A 9,204-nucleotide genomic window follows, 5' to 3' on the forward strand; every position below is an offset into this window, starting at 1 on the left:
ATATATATATATATATATATATATATATATATATATATATATATACACACTAATATTAATGTTTTTTTTATGTTCAGTTATAATAAAAACAATTTTACATTAATCTGAAGGGCTACTCTATACTTTTGAAGAGTACAAATTTATTATTCGTATACAAGAATGTTGACAGTAACTTCAAAGTTTCTGCCAGCTAAACCATCATCAGACTGCGATGCCTTGGAGTTAGTTTTGCCTTTATATAGTCTCTGTTGAGTTAATAATAATCTTTGGGTTTGAGTGGGGTTATAGTTAGGTTTTTATGAAAAGGTGTTTTGGAAAAAAATTTATTGATTATATTTGGGGTTATGTTACATTTTAGAATTTATTAATGCATGTAGAACTTTCTAAACAAGCCTGTTGGTGTTTCTTTTTGTTAGCTAGGTACTAGGTATTACATTATTTTTGTTGCTTTTGGTATCATTGGATATAATCTTTTTGCTTTGACAATATGAAGGTCAAAAGTACAAAGTCCAGTATTTAAGCTCTTAGTAATTGAGTGTGTCAACGTTTTTAAATATATATATATATATTAAAATATATATATATTAAAATATATATATATTAAAATATATGCGATCTGATCAATAAGTATCCGGACTGTTACTATAATAATGAAGCATGCAGATTGAAGCCACTTGGCAGACATTGACCTTGCACTCTGCTGTGCATGCACACTAAGTTTTAACGTTCTAGTTCACTTCTGCTGTTTACAGCAGTGCTTGGATGGAAGGTGTGTAGTGTGTGATCGTCGCATTGACCATGACAAAGAAAGTTATCAAGATGATACCTACTCAGAGGCCCACACAAAGTTGGCAGAAAGTGTTTGAAGAGGGGTGTATGAGCTGCACACAAGTGTCCAAGTAGTTCAGACGTTTCCAAAATGGCCGAAAAAAATGTCAATATTGAATGTTCTGGGAGACCTGCAACCAGCAGAACTGAGAAAACCATCACAAATGTGCATGCAACTGAGAGAGGAAATCATCGAATCTCCATCCATGAGTTATCAGAGGAGATGTGTAGATTAGTTACGGTTCAGTTCAATCCATTATCCCTCTGAAGATTTGGGTATGGGATGTGTGTCTGCCAAGTTTGTGCCAAAACTGCTTCAGCTGACCAAGAAAACATTCGGGTTTCAGTTGCACAAGATCTCCTTGTGTCGAGAACAATGAAAAATTTTTGAAAACTTTGCATAGGCCTCTGAGCAGGTATCACCAAGCTTTTGGCAAAATTTGATGCAGATTCTCTACTCAACTTTCTCTGTCATGGTGAATGTGATGATCACATGTTACACATGTTCCTTCTAAGCACTGCTGTATACAGTGGAAGTGAACTAGAATATTAAAACTTAGTGCACATACACATCAGAGTTTAAGGTCAATATGTGCTGAGTGGCTTTACTCTGCATGCTTTAGCTTCCTTACTATGGCAACAGTTTGCATACTTATTGATCAGACCATGTATATATGTGTGTGTGTGTAAGCCCAACAAGAAACTTCCCTACATACATAAGCAGACTTGTCACACATCCTCCCCCATAGTGTTTAAAAGCCTGATAGTCAACATTAGTGGTTTTAATAATGAATTTACAATCCTTCATGTAATAATACAAAAAACAAAAACAGATCTAAAAATAAACTTAGGAGAATAATTATTGCTAAACCCAAGCAGGCAAAAGATACCTGTCTCTCTTAGACAAATATTTTCCCATAATTCACAGGTACAGAAATAGACTCAACAAGTGTTCAATCAAATTATCATATAGCTGCTACCCCATCATCAAGAGCCTATTCTCAGTTGTAACTGTCAAGATACAGGAGCCTGTCCACTTGCTTGCATGATGGCACTTGTGTGTTATAAAATGCTGAGTTGTTTTTATAGCATGAAATTATTAGTAGGTCATAAAAATATATACTGTGGTTATTAAATAACATTTGTCTCACACCAGATGGAGTACTTTTTTCTTGATCTTACCTTCACAGTGCAGTATACTATATATAAACACACACACACACACACACACACACACACACACACACACACACACACACACACACACACACACACACACACACACACACACCATCCCAGCATGGAAGGGGGATATGAACCACGTCATAACATTATCCAACTATAGTTATCATACTCGGTCATAATGTCTTACGTGTAAGATGATTCCCATGCATTTCCCTGAGGAGAAGTTTACATTTTTAACATCGCCGATTCCTATGGATCGCATAAATTGTAATTCTTCGAAACATATGTCGGAATAAAGTATGCAGTTATAACATGCGTTTTCTCCATTCCTTAAATTTTAAAATATACTCAAATACCCAAAATATCAAGGAGTTTCTGCCTCACCAACAGGAATTACACCACAGTTATTTTGTGATCTTTGCTACCTTGGTTTCTATTAACCCATTTATTCTATCAAAATTATTATTTATTAGGATAGAATAAATACATTTAATTAATTATATATATATATATATATATATATATATACATACATGCATACAAAAGATGGCTGGAAAGTTCCTGGCTTTAAGGGTATCACAAAAGGCCTGACTGAAGGCCCAACCTTCTGAGTTCTTTTACAGGGCTTAGAAAGAATGAAGGACTGCTGCAATAAATGTGAGAATCTGAGAGGGGAATATGTTGTATAAAATCATAATTAACTGATCCTCCAATATTTTCTTTTAACCAAAGCCAGGAACTTTTCAGCACCCCTTGTATATCACACACACACACACACACACACACACACAAAGATGTTAGGGAACTAATAAATGCAAGTTGATTCCTCAGTCAGCACTCCTGCAAATACTGGCTAATAGAATGTCTAGAAGTGGACAACATTCCTTAAGGGAAATCCTTGACACAGACTGAAATTCCAACTATAATTAATTAGTCAGAGTATAATACCTTATGTCCAAGAGTGAAATTTTTGCTATTATACTTATTAAAAATTCTATTCTTGGATTTTATATTCTGTTAATATTTACTCTCTACCATCAGAACAGAACAAATTGCCTTTGTTTTTTGCCTTACTTGTCTTAAAAAAAAAAATTTAAAAAAAAGCAACAAAATTTATGCATTCTAATCTTGTTTCACATGAATGTATTTAAAATTTTTTAACCTTTTTTTTTCTTCTAATTGTTATTATTACTGTTGCTACTCTAAACCTTACAACACATTTTCTTCCTATCTCTTTTCATTTTCTTTCTTATTTTACAATGTCAGCTGTCTGTCAAATCGTTCACAATACTTACTGAATTTTGGTCTGATAATATTGTTTTTCATATTGCTAACACATTTTTTTAACTATTGTTAAGAATGCCAAGTATTTTCATAGCTTTTTTTTTTACATAACAGATTTATACATATCACTATTTTGTACATTAATAAATATATTATTATTTTAGCTTTGTTCTTATTCTCTTTTATTTCATGTTTTTTTCTTTTTAATCCATTTATTTCATTCTTTTCTTGTTGTTTTATTCATTTTAACCCTGTTAAATGTAATGCTTATTTATTCACATTGTTTTAATTAATCATCTATTATCTTGCAGCTTCTAGATTTTGGTGATGTAATTGTTTATTTTTAGAATGACATCATAGGGTAGGAGTAAAAGGTTGGTTTCAACCAGTTTCAACCTAAAACAGGTAGAATATTTTGACTGGATATTGGTTGGATACTGGTTGGATATTGGCTGGATATTGGTTGAATACTGGCTAGATATGGCCAGCTGGAATAGTAAAAGATTAAACAATCTATTGCACACATTAGGCTTTTAAAAATATATTCTTTTGTTCTTTTATTCGCTTCAGTCATTTGACTGCTGCCATGCTGGAGCACAGCTTTGAAGGGTTTTTTTTAGTTGAACAAATTGACTTCAGGACTTACTTTTTAAGTCTGGTACTTATTCTATCAGTCTCTTTTGTCAAACTGCTAAGTTACAGGGTTGTAAACACACCAACACTGGTTGTTAAACACTGATGGAAGGGAGATAAACACAAAGACACACACACACACATGATGTGCTTCTTTCAGCTTCTATCTACCAAATCCACTCACAAAGCTTTGGTCAGCCTGAGGCTATAGTAGAAGACACTTACTTAAAGTTCCACTCAGTGGGATTGAACCTGGAACCATGTGGTTGGGAAGCAAAGTTCTTACCACACAGCCACAACTAAGTCTCCTGGAATAATTGATATTTTACTTGATTTTTTTTTACTCTAATAAAATGCCATTAACTGATACATGAAATGTACAACATTTTTTTTACATAAGTAATATTTTTGAAGAGGTGAAGATAACTATTAATATCTATAACATAATAGAAGTTAAGCATCTAGCAAACAAAATAAGCAACTCTGTTACAATTCTATGTTCTACCTCTTTCTTTTCACTTATATCACCAAAACCTTTGGGAAAAAGCATGAATCTCATCTCATTTTTTCTAACTTGTTATATTTTATGTCTATATGGGAAAAATTACAACTGGAAATCACTCTGGTGCATCTTTCTTGATATGATTTGATGACAATGATAGCAAACTGCATATAGAAATAAATATGGTATTAGCAGCTTAGAGTAGTGAGCTAAAAAAAATGATTTTTTTAGTTCACCAATTTTTGCCTATTGTATATTTTTTAAACATATATCAGGTGGTATCAAAAAGTACCCGAACTAGTTATTATACTTAATAAAAAATTACTTATTTACCTAAGCTTTAACATCATCTCCTTCAAAATAGTTACCTTGTACAGCAATACACTGGTACCAGGGTTTCTGCTATTTTTGGAATCTGACCTGGATGTCGTTTTCCATAAATGAGTTGAGGTCCTTCTGTGATTCACTCTTGATCTCAACAATGGTGTTATAATGGTGACTTTTGAGCTGCATTTTCATCTTGGGGAAGAGATGGAAGTCCATTGGTGCTAAATCTGGTGAATAGGGCAGGTGAGGAAGTGATACCATGTAGTTTTTGGCGAGAAACTCATGAGTAAGGAGAGCTTGGTGATGGGGTGCATTGTTGCTCTGAAGAATCCAATTCTTTGCACTCCACTAATCCGGTTGCTTTTGCCATATGTCCTCCTTCAAATGTTTTAAAATATTGCAATAGAACTCTTGACTGATGGTTTGACCTTGGAAGCTGAATTATCAAAGCAAAATACCGTGGTTGTTGAAAAAAATTATGAGCATGCTCATGACTGAGCTGTGGCTCTGTCATACCTATTTTTGCAATGAAGATGAAGGACCCTCCCATTGTGATGACTGCAGCTTCATCTCAGGGTCGTACCTGTAGACCCAACTCTTGTTATAGGTGATGATCCTTGACATGAAGAATGGGTCAGCAGTGGCATGCTGACAGAGATCTTGACAAACTTTGATGTGATGTTCTTTCTGCTTAGTGGTCAGCAGGTGGGGACAACTTGGCAGAGACAGGCAAAATATTCAATTCAGATGTTAGGATTGCCTGCATGAACCCATACAACAGACTATCAACATCAGCAATATCATTGATTGTTCTCTGACGATCCTCATGCACAAGCTGATGAACTTTCTCCACATTTCTGGGGATGATGCTTATGCTAGGTCTCCAGATCATTTATCATCTTCCAAGGATGTTCTTCCACCTTTGAAGAGCCCATGCCACTCGAAACATTGTGTACAACCCATTGCCTTGTTGTTGTAAGCTTGCTAAAGCATGCTCAATGTCTCTGTAGCAGACTTTTCAACTTTAACGCAAAATTTCTTGTTGGCTCTTTGTTCCAACTTCTTGTCCATGACAAAATTGCAGGCTACAGCATACATGTCATCCCAAAAGCACAAATTTCACAACTTTTGAAGTAAACACAGTGATGTCATTCGACACATTGCCTCATAAAGGTCACTGCTAGCTCTCACTGTGCAAGCAACTTTGTTCTGCCATCTGTTGGTGCACTGCAGAACTAGTCTGGGAACTTTTTGATACCACCGCATATAAATATGATAAATGAACATGCAGTAAATACATTGGAGACACAGGCTAGTTAACAGAGAAAATAGACTTTGTATGTGGCAGATGCACAGAAGTAAGGAATTCTAAAAGTGCATAGGAAATAAATGCTCAGGTGGATCACAAGAGGTTATTGATAACTTCTGTTATCTAGGTCACCTAATTATTAGTAAATGTTCTCAAGATAGAAAAGCCAGAATAACAACAAGGTGAAGAAAGTTCAGGAAGCTATTACTTCTGTTAACTACAAAAAATTTCTTAGAGTGAACAGCAGACTGTATGATGTTAGTGTATGAGCTGCAATGTTACATGGTGGTGAAATATGGGTCCTGTGAAAACTAGAGAACCTATGAAGACTAGAAGGAAATGAAGCAAGCATGCTCTGCAAGATGTGCAGTGTTATTGCACATGATCAATGAGCATTAGAGGAATCTAATGTAGTGTTCAAGAGAAAAAATCTGCATTGATTTGGACATGTGAAGATAGTTGTACAAAGAAGCACTGATTGCTTATAACAGATGGAGTCTGGAAAAGGAAAACCCAGGAAGATGTGAGATGAGGTGGTGAAGGCTGTTCTCGGGATGTTAAGATTCACAGAAGAGATATCAAAGGACCAAGATGACTGGCAATATGCAGTGATCAAGAAAACCCACTTGGCTATGCTAGAAAAGTGTGAGTGGGGCTCTCAAAGCTTAATGTGTACACACACAACTGGGTCCCTACTAAGTCTACAAATGCTGCTTCATCCCCCTTTTGCACCCACTAGACAGTTGGGTTTCTCCTTCAAGCCATTTCTTATTGACATCTCATTTTTACCAGTGACTCTCCCATTCTTGTTTGTATCCATCTTTTTCTCTCTTCTCACTTGTAACCTTTAACCCAATCCTTTATTACTCCACCACTCACCCTTCAATTGCTATCCTATCTACTGTTTAACATGCGGCTGTAAGAAATGAAAGCAGAACCTGCTACTATACCATATTGTTATCTTTGTATTACCAGCTTTCACTCCCTCTCCTTTGTGCTATTCCCAAATGGCATCCATTTCTCATTTTTATAATTGTCTACCCCATTCATATTTACCACCCCCACCTTTGCTCACCATTCAGTACATTCATTCCCTATATACATCTGACCACTTTCAGGACCATGCTGCTATCCCTCTTTCACTCCATTTTCACACTGTTGCAATCTTATTCACCCTTCCTGATTATTCTGTACCCATGCTCTCTATTTACTTTCTTGGACATGTTACCATGAAAGTATGTTCTGGAATATTGACTATCATATTTACCTCACTTTTGGGTATCGCTTCAGCCTTTCCCATTCACCCATGTTAAATGTGAGGTAGTAATGAATCTTCTCCTTTGATCATACTGCATCCTCTCAACACTTGTGTAAAGCAACCACTTTATCACCTATTTGAGGGGCTCTTTAATCTTGCAAGTTATCAGGTAACCTCAGTAGTGCTGGTGCCATGAAAAGGAAACACCCAGTACACTCTGTAAAGTAGTTAGTATTAGGAAGAGCATCCAACTGTAGAAACCATGCCAAAACTGAGATACTGAAGCACGCATAGTCCTCCAACCTGTTTAAGCCTGTCAAAATATGCAACTCATGCCAGCATGAAAAGTGGATGTAAAAGTGAAGATGATGATTTATACTTTAATTTAAAATGACAATTTGCTGTGGTGAAATCTTGACACTCCTGGAGGTTAGCAAGTGAACCTTAAAAATGTGCATGCGTACTGACAGTCCGAGGTACAGTGTGGTGTTTTTCTGGTTAAAATCCTTGTGATTCCGTAGAAGTAAGTGTTATAATTGTTATAGTATATTTGCTGAAGGTCTCCCCTCATGGGTGTACCGACGAGTGTTGATTGTTGAAATTGTTGTTTTTACATACGAGTTTGTTGATTTGTGTTTGTTTCCTTCCCATTTATGGGGGAACCTGAGAAGAGAAGAAAAATGGAACAAGTACCAGCAAAAAGCCACAGTTATGCAACAGCAACTGGTAGAGGAGTGGACACTGACGCTTTGGAGGTTCGTGAGGTGAAGGTATAACCGAAGAAGCTAAATGAGTGCGAAAAGTTATTGAAAAGAGAAGGCCATACTTTAAAATTAACGCCACCAGATGAACTAACAAATAGTGCAAGAAACAGAACTGTGAAATTCAAAATACTGAAAGTGTCATCGAAACTATCGAAGCCATTTAAGAGTGTCTAAAAGAACTTAAAAAGTTCACCACTTTCATCACAAGAGGAAGAAAGTATGGCACAGTGGAGGTGCGATTCGCGACTGAAGACGAAGCGATAAAACACTCCACTGTAGCCATAAAGACGGAAGAATGGGTACTTTTGCCAACGTACTGTGGAGAGCATGTTGCCAGGGTGAGAGGAAAAGTACACCCAGAAATAAATGAAACATGGTTGGTAGCAGCGATAATGTTTAACATGGAGGAAGACGCAAAAATACTTAAAGTGACGAGATTCAAAAGGTTAAATTGTATGGCATAGAGATGGCCATACAAGCAAGTTTAAGTGACTTAAACAAAATTGCAGAGGAAATAATTTTACCTGAGGAAGTGAGGCTCAGAGCGGTAGTGGAGGGCAGGCCTCCTATATGTTATCAATGCGGGAAAAAAGGCCATATGAAGGCAAGGTGCCCCAAGAGAGAGGAAGAACAACAGATGGAACAATCTGAAAAAAAGAGGAAGATGAAATGGTACAAGATGGTGTGAAGGAGACGATAATAACAGAAGAAGCGTTCACAGTGGTTAAAAAACGAAAAAGAAAAAAAGAAGAGTAATCTCTCCGCCAGAGAGGCAGAAAAAGAAAAAAAGAAGAGGATAAGGTGGTTGAGAAAGAGGTGACAGTAGCAAGGATACTAGCTAAACTAGCGGAGGAGGAAGATCTGGGTGGTGTAGAGAGACAACAGCACGAAAGTGAAGCAGTGACAGTATCTAAAATGGAAGAAGATAAAAACAGAGTGGAGCAAGGAAAAAACAAACAAATGAGAAAACCGAAGAAGTATAAGTGGAATTTCGTGACATACGCCAAGAACACGGCAATAGAAAAAAAGATTATGAAGTTTAAATCCATAATAAGGGTGAGGTTGCCTACGGAGATTTACACGGAAAATGTGAAAGCAATTGTTATAGATAAAG

The sequence above is a fragment of the Octopus bimaculoides genome, chromosome 4 (assembly GCF_001194135.2).
Source record: "Octopus bimaculoides isolate UCB-OBI-ISO-001 chromosome 4, ASM119413v2, whole genome shotgun sequence".
Classification (NCBI taxonomy): domain Eukaryota; kingdom Metazoa; phylum Mollusca; class Cephalopoda; order Octopoda; family Octopodidae; genus Octopus; species Octopus bimaculoides.